Source organism: Kryptolebias marmoratus, linkage group LG14 (assembly GCF_001649575.2).
Source record: "Kryptolebias marmoratus isolate JLee-2015 linkage group LG14, ASM164957v2, whole genome shotgun sequence".
NCBI classification, from domain to species: Eukaryota; Metazoa; Chordata; class Actinopteri; order Cyprinodontiformes; family Rivulidae; genus Kryptolebias; species Kryptolebias marmoratus.
Window position 1 is genome coordinate 915,349 of NC_051443.1, and position 14,210 is coordinate 929,558.

Genomic DNA, 14,210 nt, shown 5'->3' on the forward strand with positions numbered 1-14,210 from the left:
AAGGTTTCCAGCAAAAAAGTGTGGGAAAAACAGTTCAGTATTCAGCGAGTTATGATTAATTAAACACACTGATACTTCATTGTGCCTGCCAAACAGATTACACAGAGTGGAGCCAGCGACTTTTCCAAGATGGTGACCATGCAGCTCGACAGCAGCAATATCAGTCCATGATGCACCTACTCTTTATATATTTTACAAAAGCAGTGATGATTAATACTTACTTTATTGAAAAACTTTTGTATGTCCATTTTTTTCTGAACATTCTCCTGGTCTTCTCACTGAATGTTCATGCTGCTCTTAGCTGGCTCTGCTTGTAAACTTGCTAACACTCTGGTATCACGGTTGCAGAGGAAACGTGGACTGGAATCCATGTAGTGTAGGAGTATGTTATATGAACAAATGGAATGGATTGGATAACGAAGTTTGTAGGGAAAACATGGACTGGATTTCATGTGGTGAGGGAGTACTCTATATGTACAAGTGGAATGGATTTGATAACGACACACCAAAGAGGATCTCTACCTTACACTGTAAAGAAAAAGAAAACTGACAGATTTATGATCATATATTTGAGTTAATAATAAAATAATATATGGTTATTTATTTAAAGTCATATTCTGGCCACATTATATTGAATTTTTGTAAAAAAAAAAAAAAAATTTTAGAGAGGGTTAAAACAGGCCTAGTGGCGCCACTGCCTACAGCACACATCATAAAAGAGTTACACAAAAATGGCTAAAATGCTGTCATTTCTTAAAACAAGATGATCTTGTCAGAAGGTGGGGAGATGGCGGCGAACCCAGAACGCAGACGCATGGCTAAAATAAAAGAAAACAATTTATTTACTTTAAATAACCAAACAAAAAGGCTGGCGTGGCAGCAAAACTAACATTAACTAAATACAATAACAAAGGACCGGGCATGGCAAGACAAGCAGACAAACGGAACAAAATGACCCAGTGGAGAATGAAGGACAAAGACCGGTATTTACAGACTGAGGATCAGGAGGAGAATGGACACAGATGAGTGATTGCAAACTGGTGAGAATGATGGCAGTGATTGAGTTGTTATGGTAATGTGGGTGTGGCATGAACGACTGGAATGTAACAGAATGGCAAGGAATGAGAGAAGGAGGCGTGGCAGGTTACTAGGGAGGTGAAAATGACAAGACATGAACCCAAATCCAAAAGACAAACACAGCAGAACAAAAACCAGAAAAACCATCCAACAAAACTCCAAAACCATGACAGATCTTAGACCTTAACACTGGCATGAAAAGTATTATAATTGGTATATATATATATACATATTTACCAGAGTTCAAAATGTTGAGACAAGACCAAACCAGTAACAGTAATACAATTAAAAAAAAAAAAAAAAAAAAAGCTTTTATTGTGAAAGGGGAAATAAGTGTATCTGGTCAATATCTGTAGCTCGAGCAATTGACAGGGTATGACTTGCCGGCAAGTAATAGAATAGCTCATAAACTGAGGATTCAAATAGGGGTAATTCTTATTTGAATCTTTCTCTTTACAGTTTTTTGGAAGGACTGGCCATGATTCTAGGACTTGAGAAGTTGCTGGTAGGATTTCCAGGTAAGGGAGATGTGTCTATGTGCGAGGTGGAGAGCGGACAGATAGATGGAAAGCTGCTGAGTTGATATCTCTTGATTGCAGGATTAGAAGGCACACATTGAAGACAGCAGATTACAGTGAGATTTACTTGAGGAGTTGTTACTAGGAGTTCCAGGAACACACAAAGGTTTCTGTAAGGAGAGAAAAGGTAAGAGTCTTAATATCAACTTTAGAAATTTCACAGAAAGCATGCACAAGGAGGCAGCAGAACTGTCACCCTGAGACATTCAACGGTGCCACAAAGAATAGTGATTCAATTCATCTTTAAACAGAACGAGTGTCAGTCAGCTGTGATGAGCCACAGCTGAGTTAGGTGCCGGTGGAACCAGCACCACTCCCTCTCCAGTTCATCCTGCAAGGTGATAGGTTAGTAAAGAAAACAGCAGGTGGAAAAACCTTGGAATCCTGACAAAATGAGGTGGGGAACATGCATTCCTTTAAGTAATTCTATGCCAATTATATTACTAAGAAGTGCAGCAAAACTGGCTCAATTTTCAGGGGTTTTTAATGTTATTTGTTTAAATGGGGATTCTGTGAAATAATTTCTTCTTCCATCACCTGTTCCAGCATAAAGTATCTCCTATGCATAACAGTTTGTTTGTATTCCATTCTGCGTGTGAAAGAGAGAAGGAATTCAAGGAGATGGTGCTGAAAGAAAAAATGTAAAGGATAAAGTGCAGGAGGCCACAGAGGAAACACTGCACAGCCTGAGAGGCGGAGTGTGTAGCTCATGTGTGAGTATTGTGTATGTGTTTGCAGTAGAGCAACAGACAAACACACCACAAAGAGAGAAAGGGGAGAGAGGTTATTGCTGGAAAGCGTGAAGACAAAAATGTAAACTGACACTTCAGAAATTAGATGCCGGTTGCCTTGGCAACAGGCCCTGGGCTGAGGGCTACCAGGAAAGGGATGAGAATGGGTGAGGGTGAGTGCGGGTGCGCAGGGCTGTGGAGAGCACTGAGATAGTGAGTCAATTATGTTTAATTAGCAGCGCAATCATTTGAAAAGCGCAGAGAGGAGCCTGTGGTGACACATCCAGCCAATCAATGGAGGAGAGGAATGTACTGCATGTAAAGGCAGCGAAGATGCTGCACAAACACACACATGTGGCTCTGAAAGATGTGCTCAAATGTTTTCACAGGTGACGCTTGTCTTAAGAAACTCCAGAGTTTGTCTCAGGCCAAAAAAAAAAACAAAAAAACAACTAGGATGTGGTTCAGCTGTGAGATGAAGAATTACTGAGCTCTCTTGCTCAAACCCAATTCCAAAAAAGTTGGAACGTTGTGTAAAATGTAAATAAAAACTGCACTGACTTGAAAATCTCATACACATATTTTATTTACAACAGAACATAGGAAACATCAAATGTTCAAACTAAGAAACTGTACAATTTTTAGGAAAAACAAGGTATTTTAAATATGGATTTCATATGCTGGTGTAGATTCTGTCATCCAGGTTTTGTTGGAAAAAAAACCCAACTGTACTTCTATTCTGTAGTTAAAGACATTTTGCTTTTTATCTGGGAAGCTTTTTCAATTCAAATCTGGAAAGAGTGGAGTTTCAAGCTTTAAACTGCATGAGATGCTCTGCTGTGCAAGCTACACTGCCTGGCCATGAAAAAAGTCGCCACCAAAAAAAAGGTTACACACTTTGTTGCCAGCTGAAACATAATCGCCCATGCAGTTATTATCCAATAGGAGGCTCGTACCTATTTGCTTAGTTAAATCCAGGTGGCAACCTTTTTTATGGTCAAGCAGTGTAGATTTACAAGCAGATTAATCTCACTACCCTCCCACTGACTGGGTTTGACTGGCTTTCACTAGACACATCAGCTCTGTTGATGACATCATATTCACCAGAGAAGATGGGAACGACAACAAGTTGACTTTTTTGGACTGTTCGGTTTACATGGAAAGAGATGGAAGCCTCAAAATTGAGGTTTACAGCAAACTAACCCACACAGATCAGTACCTTCTGTTTGACTCTGATGACCCACTGGAACACAAACTGTCATTAGTACTCTACACCATCATATTTGCACAAAAACAAAAGAGAATGAAAAAGAACAGAAAAATCAAAAAAGATCTCCAAACGTGGATATCCTTCCTGGATAGCCACGTCATTTCAGTGAGGAAATCTAGAAAACATGCTGCAGAACAGAAAAGAACAGGGAAGAAAAGAAAATCAAATGCAAAACTATTGACAATCTTGATGAAGCTAGAGTATCCGAGAAACCCAGAAGAATTTTCAACAAACACAACAACCCAGTGCATTTTAAACCCAACAAGACTCTCAGGCAGAGGCTGGTCCACTCTAAGGACAAAACACCCAAACCCAAACTGAGCGGAGTTGTGTCTGCAGTTCAGTGCAGCGAAGAATGTTCAGACCTTTATATTGAAGAGACCAAACAACCTCTCCACAGACGCATGGCTCAACACAGGAGAGCCACCTCTTCTGGACAGGACTCAGCTGTCCACCTACACCTCAAGGATAAGGGACACTCCTTTGAGGACCAAAATAATAATATTTTGGACAGAGAAGACAGGTGGTTTAAGAGGGGGTAAAGGAAGCCATTTATGTCAAACAAGATAGACCAACTTTAAACAGAGGAAGAAGTCTCAAATTTCAGCTTTCTAAAACTACATAGATAATTTTCCCTCCAATTCTTCATGCATGCAACCAAATGCATGCACATCCATACATGTCTCTTGTGAGCAGACAAACAAAGGCCTTAACAATTCTCCACTGGGAGGGGAGTGAAAACAATCTGCATCTAGTTGCAGAACAAAACATTTCATGCAGTTTAAAGGTTGGAGCTCTGCACTCTTCAATTCTGTTCTACTACAGCTTAGAAGTCTAGTTGTTGTTTTAGAAAACTTTATTTTTTTATTAGCATTTTATTGATGGCAGCAACACATCTCAAAAGTTAGAACATAGGCAACAAAAGTATGTAAAGGTGATTGGTAAAATAAGAAACAGCTGGAGGAGCATTTTATCACTAATTAGGTTAATTGGCAACAGGTCAGTAGGAGGACTGGGTATAAAAAGAGCATTTTAGAGAGGCAGAATCGTTTAGAAATAAAGATGGGCAGGGTTACACTAGTCTGAAAAACTGTGTAACATAGTGTAACAATTTCAGAATAATGTTCCTCAATAGAAAACTGGGAAGACTGAATATCTCATTATCTACAGTGCTTTATATCATTAAAAGATTTCAAGAATCTGACGAAATCTCACTGAGCAAAGGCTAAAAGTCAATACTAGCTGAGATATTCAGGACCTCAGGTGGAACTGCAATAAAACCAGGTCTGATTGTGTTCTGGACATCACTGCATGGACTCATGAACACTTCCACAGATCACTGTCTGTAAACACAGTTAACTGTACCATCCATAAATGGTATGGGGGTGCATTAGTGCCTCTGATATAAGCACCTTACCTATCTGGAAAAGCAGTGCAGGAAATTATATTGAAAAAAAATATAAACGCAACATTTTTGTTTTTACTCCCATTTTTCATGAGCCGAACTCAAAGATCTAAGACTTTTATGTGTACAATATGGGCCTTTCTCTCACAAATATTGTTCACAAAATTGTGTAAATCTGTGTTGGTTCTCCTTTGCCGAGATAATCCATCCATCTCACAAGTTTAAGGTGGATGGTAAGTATTGACAATCTGTGACAGTCTTTTATTGTTAAGTGTTTGCAAACCTGCCATGGGTACAAACAGAGATCTGTTTAACTGTGTCAAAATTTTTCTGCCTGATGAGCCTTAAATTGTCACAATCTGTTTTTCTCAGAGGTGTATTTTTCTGTTTTGGTGTTTATTTCTCTAGTTGTTATGTTTATTCTTTGTATTTCCCTTGTGTTCAGTTACCCACCAGTGTTTTTGTGCCTTCACTACTTTTCCTCAGTCAGTTCCTGCCTCTAACTGTTCCTAGTAATCATTAGACTCAGCTGTTTCTACTTACCCCACTACTCTCTCAGTACTTATACTCCTGGTTTTTATTCTGTCTTCACTTTGTTAGACTGGTTTGTTCCCTGCCTGTTTGTCTCGTGTGCTACTGGAGATATTTGTACTCCTAGGATTATGTTATTTTGCTCCCCTGACAGCTCCATGTATTTGATTATTATTAAATCTTAGTTCCTTGTGTAAGTCTGCATCCTCGGGACCTGCCCCACAAAACCTGACAAAAATGACATTTTCTCATTGAAGCAAAGCATGTTTACTCAGAATCTCACAAATAATTGTTTAAAACACGTGCACTTTAAGTTTATATTGTCTGTGACAAAATTCTAATTTTAAGTGTTTGCAACTTAAAAGTTTTAAAACAGAGATCTGTTTAATTCCATCTAAATGTTCTTAACTCAGCTGATTGAGCCTAAAATACCATTTTCTCATTGAAACAAAACATTTTCACTGAAAATCCTAGAAATACTTGCTAAATACACATTTGTACTTAAGGTTTATACTGCCTGTGGCAGTATTTTATTGTTGCGAGTGTTTGCAACTTGCCAGCAGACAAGAGATCATCTGTTTAGCTGTCTAAATGTTTTTAGACACCTCAATCGGGAATTTATTTTTATTGCATGAAGCATATTCACTTAAAAACCCCAGAAATAGTTGCTTAAAGTTTTCTTAACTCATCATGTAACATTAAAAAAATTCTCACAGAAACCAAACATTTTTACTCAGTTTCTGCCAAATTTCCTTAACTCAAATTAATCCAAAGTTACAAGGGCTTCTAAAGACTAGTAAAGACAGCGGCAGAGTGAGGACATGTGGTCAATTTATCCTCCAGCAGTCTAAGTCTATAGCAGCATTACTAAGGGACAGCTCAGGAAACCCAAGCCAACCCGAACTGTAGGATTTATCAAAACAGAAAGTTTTAAGCCTAGTCTTAAAAGCAAACAGGATATCAGCCTCATGGACAGAAACTGGAAGTTGGTTTCACAAGAGAGGAGCGTGATAAGTGAAAGCTCTGCCTCCCATTCTACTTTTAGAGTAGAAGGCAGGCAAACAGGAAACGTCCACCAGGAGATACACTCTCTTTAACATGCTTTTTACTCTGTTCCATTTCCCCGCACAGAATTGGGGAAAAGGGCTTTTGTTTACTCGGCTCTGTATACATGGAACATGTTGCTGAAAGAATGGAAAATAACTGAACTTATTTCATTGAATGCTTTAAAGTCCAGACTGAGAGCACTAGAGATGACCTCTTGTGACTGTTTTTCATAATTTTGTATGGCATTTTATTTGTGTAATCCAATTGTAACTGTTGTGTAACTTTTGCTGCCTCTTGGCCAAAACTCCTTTGAAAAAGAGGTTCTTAATCTGATCGGACTTTCCTGGTTAAATAAAACGTTAAAGAACAAAAAAAAAAATCCTGTAAGGGGTTTCCTTGGAGGTTTTCACTATTCAAGTTAGCATTCATCAAAAGTCTTGTGTAGTATTAGCATCTAGATCACATGATTTGGTTCAGGCTATCTTTCATCATTTCGTCAGCATGATCAGAAAACATGGCTGCCAGTGGTGGAGCATCTGCTTCCTTGGGGGTAATCAATCATACATTAGTCATACTTATTTTCAATAAAACATCAATATACATTCCTAAAATAACTAGGACATTTTTCTAACAATTGGATGAAGAAAAAATGTTCCAACTGTGTTTGTGGTCTTACCTAGCAGCTTTTTTGAAATTTATGTACGTTGCCAGATTAGGGGTAGAAATTTGGTCAATGTGCATTATTCAAAATTTTGTTTCAAACTGGAATGCATGTTAATAATTACAACAGTACCAGATATTATCATGCATAGCAGTTACATTACAACAGTATAACTGTATTTTGTTTAAAAAAATATATTTTCAAGCAGGGCATCTCAGCTAGGTCCTTTTATGGGAAAAGAAAGAAAAGCACAGGAATGAGAGTGATAGCGAAGATCCCTGTAAGTTCTTCTGATACTGAGTCAAACAGTGATGAAGATCAGGAAGTAATTTTCAGCCAGCATGAGATAGAGGCAGTGAAGGATGAGGAAGAACGTTCTGATGAGGAGATGGATCACAGTGCAAAGTCCAAACTAGCCAAGGGACTCAGGTGAAAGTACTTTTATTTAGGGACACTTATATGGGCAATCCATACAAATGTATATATGTAGTGGATGATGTAAGGTGAAGAAACACAAACCTTCTATATGGCTGTGATATTTACTTAAAGTAGCTAACCAGCTAAATTCAGTCCATACTTGCTAATAATACCACTTTGTACAAATAACATAGTTATGTATTTATGTACATATTTTTTTTTTTACAACTGGCATAAGAAACGGTTTGAGCACCACTCAACAGCAGCTGCCAGGGAATTCAGTTCACCTGTAACTAATATGCTTAAATTTTTGATGATGATCTGTTCCGACATATTGTTGAACAGACAAATTTTTACAGCTGTCAATTAACTGGAGCCAGCATTAACACCACTATGGATGAGATGAATTCATTTGTTGGCATTAAGCTAATCATGGGAGTGGTGAGAATGCCATCTATGAATGATTATTGAGCAGAAGACACACACTGTGCCAAAAAAACCCCAACACTCATTATTGGGGCTTCAAGATCTTCATTCGAGCAGGCGTTTCAGGGATAGTGTATGACTTCCTGACATATACTGGAAAGAGCATGTTTGGTCCAGGCCAGGGTCCAGCCGAAGAACTTGGAATTTCAACTCTGCAAGACCATCAAGAACCCATCAGAGTGCATTGTCTACTTTGACAATTTTTTCACCTCCCTCCCACTCACTGTGCGTCTGAAGGCGTCCCTTGGTTTGCAGTGTCTGGAAACCATCCACAAAAACAGGCTTAAAGGATGCACACATGAGGATGACCATGTTCTGGAGAGGTAAGGGAGGGGCAGCTATGACTACAGGGTGGACAGTGAGGCAGAAGTGCTGTTGTAAAATGGTAACTGTAACCTTAGCTAACTCATGTGCTGCAATAAGGCCTCTAATTTTGTATGACATTTTATTTGTGTAATCCAACTGTAATTGTTGCGTAACTTTTGCTGCTTCTTGGCCAGGGCAGTCCTAAAGGATGCACATGTGAGAACAAAATTATCACCTTAGCTAGCGCCTTTGCTGCAATAAGCCCTCTCAAGAAAGTCAGGCACTTCTCCAGAGAGGAGAGAAAAAGAGTTGCTGTTCCACAAAGCTGAAGGAATTCAGGCTGGAGGGTTTTTTTGTCTCCTCCCAGAAAGAAGGTTGCAGGTTCCCTTCCCGACCTGGGGCCTTTCTGGGAGGAGTATGCATGTTTTCCCTGTGCACACAGACCAAAAACATGCATGTTAGGATAATTGGTAACTCTAAAATTCTCTCTAGGTGTGAGTGAGAGCGTGAATGCTTGTTTGTCTCGTTTGTCTCTATGTGGCCCCGCGACTCAAAATGTTTCTAACTCAACCCGAAATGGCATTCAGGTTGAGTTAGAAACTCACATTTTGACCTTGTCAGAACCTAGCTGACTGACTGACGATAAATTTGCATGACATCACTTTTAATGAAAACAAAAGGAAGGCAGACCTTCATCCCTTTGTCTCTCTGTCTTCCACCCTTGTCCTGGTCCCTGTTCCTTCTGTTCTGTCATTTTGTCTTACTTCAGTGTTTAAACTGAGTTATGTCTAGACTTGTTTATTATTTTGTAAAAGCCCAGCAGTAGAAAAGCTAACATCAAGCAGGGTCTATTTGTAACTTTAAGAGATAAATCCAGCTAAAGAATTTGCTCAGATACATTGTGTTTCGCACCATCTCCCAACTCCATCAGCTGAAAGTTCCAGATTTTACAGCAGCCATCACCTTAACCCTCCTGGGTGTCCTTCTGGACAAGCTGTTGACCTTCTTTCCCCATCCTTTCACTGGCCCGGTCAGGGACATTCGACCTGAACTGCATGGTTTTGGTGAAAGCCAACCCCAATCCAGCTGTACCACAGTAGAGCAGATTAAAGTTTCTCTTCGTGATGAGAAAAACAATGTTCGGTCTGGTTATGACAATTAAAGCTAATGCAAGTTGAAAAATAATTGTTTGCTTATAATCTGATCTTTCCTCTAATTTATCTGATAATCTGGCAGAATTATTAACATTCTTCTGACCTAAATTCCTTCTTACCTAAAAAACTAAACTAAAAAGAGTCTAAACTGTCCAAATTCTTGCACCTGTGAAACTTAAACTTAGATCGTAATTCCAAACATCCTGTTCAAAAAATTCTTCTGTATTAGATCATATTCAAAATCGTCCTAGTCATGAAGGATTAATTATTATCTCAGAGTTGTTCTTCTTAAATCATTAAGTGAATATAACTGTCTAAATCAGGTTCATATAATATTAAAAATAACTTTATTATTCATTATTCACAAATTCTTATTGTTAGTTCAGTTTTTGTTGTGTTCATTTCGGGTTTTGTGATTTTTATTTTTATTTATTTTAACTTTATAATAAAATTTAAAGGGGCAAATTTAGTTTCTTTATTGGTAATATGGTATGATGGAAATTCCCTGATTCAGATTCAGCCCTCAGCTGTTGAGATCTGAAATTATGCTGAACTAGTAGTACAGAAGAAACAATAAACAGGAAAACAATAGTGTGAATGCCATTTACACAAATGATTAAAAAAAAAAAAAAACTGATATTAATTTAGAACATTAGTGATTAAAAACTCATCACTAATGTGATTGCGTGCAGAGGCTTATCTTTCCATGGTGGTTCCTCCTGTTCTTCTGCTTCCACACTGAGTTTTTGCTGTCTGAGACATTCACTTAGCAGATCATCACTGGAGGCTTTCTTCCTGATGTACACCAGGATCTCTTAGTTGTTTCATCCTGTGTAGTGGCTCTGATGCTCACTAGTCTTTTGCCTCCCCTCCTTTCTCTTAGTGTACAGTCTCAGGGTGCTGGACTTGTTTTGAAACCCTCCATGCATTGTGAGGAGCTTTGGTGTCTTGATGTCTGTGGCTTATATCTCCTCCTTTGGCCAGATTAAAGGCAGGGTATCTGGTGACTGGCACTGCATACGTGTTGATGGCTTGGACTTTGTCCTTGTCATTCAGCTAGTTCTTCATCTGATTTGCAGCTGAAGGTTGATTGTAGCTGACTTCCTTGCGGCCTCATTCTGGTTGCCTTTTGTCTGCAGGATTCCAAGGTACTTGTAGCTGTTTTGAACATCTGCAATGTCGACTTCAAGTATTTCAACCCCTTCAGTTGTGATCACCTTGCCTCTCTTGGATAGCATTCAACCACATTTATCTAGTCTGAAAGACATTTCAAGGTCCTTGAATATCCTGGTGAAGTGGATCAGTCACATGACTTTGGTGCGGTAAGATCAGGTGTTCAGGGTTCAAATCTTGGTGTCAGCCTCCAAGCAACTTTAGTTACATAATGAGCAAGAGACCTAGACTGCATCAGATGTTGGGAAAGCAGGACATTGATGAGGTTCAACAAAGATGATACAGACAATAGGTCAGGATGTATATATCATTATCCCCACCATTTGAGTATGATATGTAGCAATCCCAAGTGACTGTAACACCAGGAAGAAGGAGGGTGGGTAGCTGGAGAAATACCTAGGGCTGAAAGAGGAAATAAAGAAGTTGTGGAGAGTCAAGGTCTCAAAGGTGCTGGTGTTCATCAGAGCACTTCTGTGACCCCCAAACTGGAAGAGTGGCTCCAACAGATCCCAGGAACAACCTCAGAGATCTCTGTCCAGAAGACTGCAGTCCAAGGAACAGCTAAGATACTGAAGAGAACCCTCAAGCTCCCAGGCCTCTGGTAGAGGACCTGAGCTTGAAGTAAAGTGGAACTGCTCATATGTAAAAACTGGGTGATTTTTATGTATCTGCTTTAATAGAAGATGCTGTTATAAATTTTTAGTTTAATAAACTCATTATTTTAGGTTCACATATGAAACATTTCATTTGAATGTATTAATTAAGCACAAATAATGTACAACGACATTTATAAAACGATGACTAGATGAACTCTTCATTATTCATTATAAACAAGTTTTTTACTAGACATTTTAAACTTTTTTCTTATTTATATCTGCTAAGTCCTTTATTAGTGGTTAATAAAACTGTTTAATGTTGATTAAATGTTTGTTATGGTTTAGCTTTAGAACATGATAGCACTTGAATAGAATTTCAGCACACACAGAAATAAAAAATTAACAGCACTGATAGTATTCTGTGTATAATTGCATAAAAAATGAAAAGCAATAATATTTAATTTTTTTTTTGGATGAACACTTGACTGAACAACTTTGTGTGTGTGTGTATGAGATTGAGAAGTGTTGCTTGTAACGAGGAACTTTGACCCTTTTTTCAGAAACGGAACATTTCAATTTATTGTTTCAGTTTTCTAATTAAAACTTTATTCTTTTGATTTGCTCTCGTAGCTTTTTCAGTGACAAGCTTGTAAAAAGGACTTTCTAAAAAGGCAGGTGGACACATTTAATAACTGAAGTGTGATCAAAAATTTTTGTGATTGCACATTTGAAAAGCAAAAGCCTACTCCAGTTTAAACTTGGCTGCTTTTTAGGACTTGCAAATACCAATAAAGTATCATTTAACATAATAATTAAAACATGTAATAAAAAATGTCTCATTTTCAGTCTTTGAGAGGCCGAAAAGGCAAAGGTGGACGATAATATTTTAGTCAGTGTGTGTACAAGTGTTATTGCATCATATTATGTTGAAAGGCTAAATTGTGTTGTGATATAAAAAAGAATTGTATTGTAAAAGAATATTAAATTGTATTGTGATTTAAAAGGCTGAATTGTATCATATTTGGGATTGAATTGTAACCTCATTGTATCATTGTGATTAAAGGGTCTTAACCAAACTGAATCATGACAAAATGACAGCTCCAAACAAAGACTCCCTGCTCCGAAACCTCTTGTCATCTGAATTGTTGTTTCCTGAAGAAATTTTGTATAAACACGTAGCTCCAAAGGCTGATCTCAGTTGTTCCTTTTAACCTGGACTCAAGGTACCATGAAACTGTCTACCTCCTGATTGAGGATATCTTGTTGTACCGACCTGTACTTCTCTATTTTTCTGAGTACCAAGAACTCCTCTCTATGATCAGACTCCTGAGGGGTGAGGTGGTTCTGTCATCAGTTCCATCCTCTGTTGTGAGTTGAGTCATCCTCCAGGGCTGATCCCATCTCCAGTACCGGTCCACTCTCTGGTGCTGGTCCAGAAACCAATGCTGGTCCAGTCTTTAACTCCTTAGTTTCCTGTTCCTGAGTTTCTGAGCCCACCAAGCCTTCAAGGTTGTGACATCTCTAGTCTCCAAAGTCTAGCCAACTAAAGCCACACAAACATCATCATCGAGGTAAGGCTGACCACGTAACCAAACCTCCTAAGTCTCCAGTGCCTGTGGAGCCTCCATTGTCTCCAGGGCTGCCTGGCTCTGAGCCTCCAGGGTCCATTTGCTTTGTGCTCCAAGGGGCTTAATGCTTTCGTCATACCTGCCTTCTGGTTAGAGAGGGTTGAAGACAACGCCTCTCTCTTGTGGATCTGGATGCACCCTGGTCCATCCAACCTGAACTATGTTGCCAGTCTGGACATGCCCCGGGACACCCCATGCGAGGGTTAAGACCCTTGTTCTTTTTTTCTCCAGGCTGTGCTACCCTGACAGTTTTTGTTTGACCTGCCTTGAACTTCTCCCTCAGTACTTTTACGTTGTCAGCCAGCCCCACCTACACACACCTCTTATCTAATTCGTCTCAGCTGCAGTCACTACTAGATACACCTCAGCCCTTATATTTTGCTGGTACTCATTCACCTGCGAGATATTATTGATGCACTGAAAGTAGACTGCTATGCATATTCTGCTGCTTTTGGCACTTTAAAAATACTGATCCAGGTGTACAGCCAGAACAAACAGCAGAGTGAAAGGAATATCAACGTAAAAGGGTATGCTGAACTGTTAATCAGAGAAACAATGTGTGAATATTTTCAGGTTTGCACTGCAAGACAAGTAATAATTATGCCCCAGTCCAGGAGTCAGCCTTCGCCACACATCTGATCACAGATAATCATTGTTTATTTCCAACAATTAATCCAACTGCGGGGTCTAAAACAAGTGGAGCTGAAAGAACAGTGTGTCTGATTGTAGGAGACAAAACAAAGAATTTAAATAAACCTAAGGGAGCACTTTGTGTTGTGTTACTGCTCAGTTTAAGGGAAGATTATTTCTTGTGGCAAGAATGTGGAGCTCAGAGGAATTTACAAACTGCATGTCTTTTTTAACTTGTGGAGGAGAGCACACACAATGCTGTCAGTCCTTCATAGTAACATTAAACCTTTTAAAATTACAAAGTGCAGTTTGAGAGCCTGGCCATCACTTCAATTCAAATGTGCAAATATACTTCCAAGGAAATAAATCCATGGCAAACTTGAGAAATGCCAAGAGTCAAATTTAATATTTTCCTAAAGTACGAATGTCGCTGTTTGCATACATTTGAAAGCAAATATTATCTTAATTATGTATACAAAGTTTAAAATGCATTGTGCATTGCCTCCAGCGACACAGATGC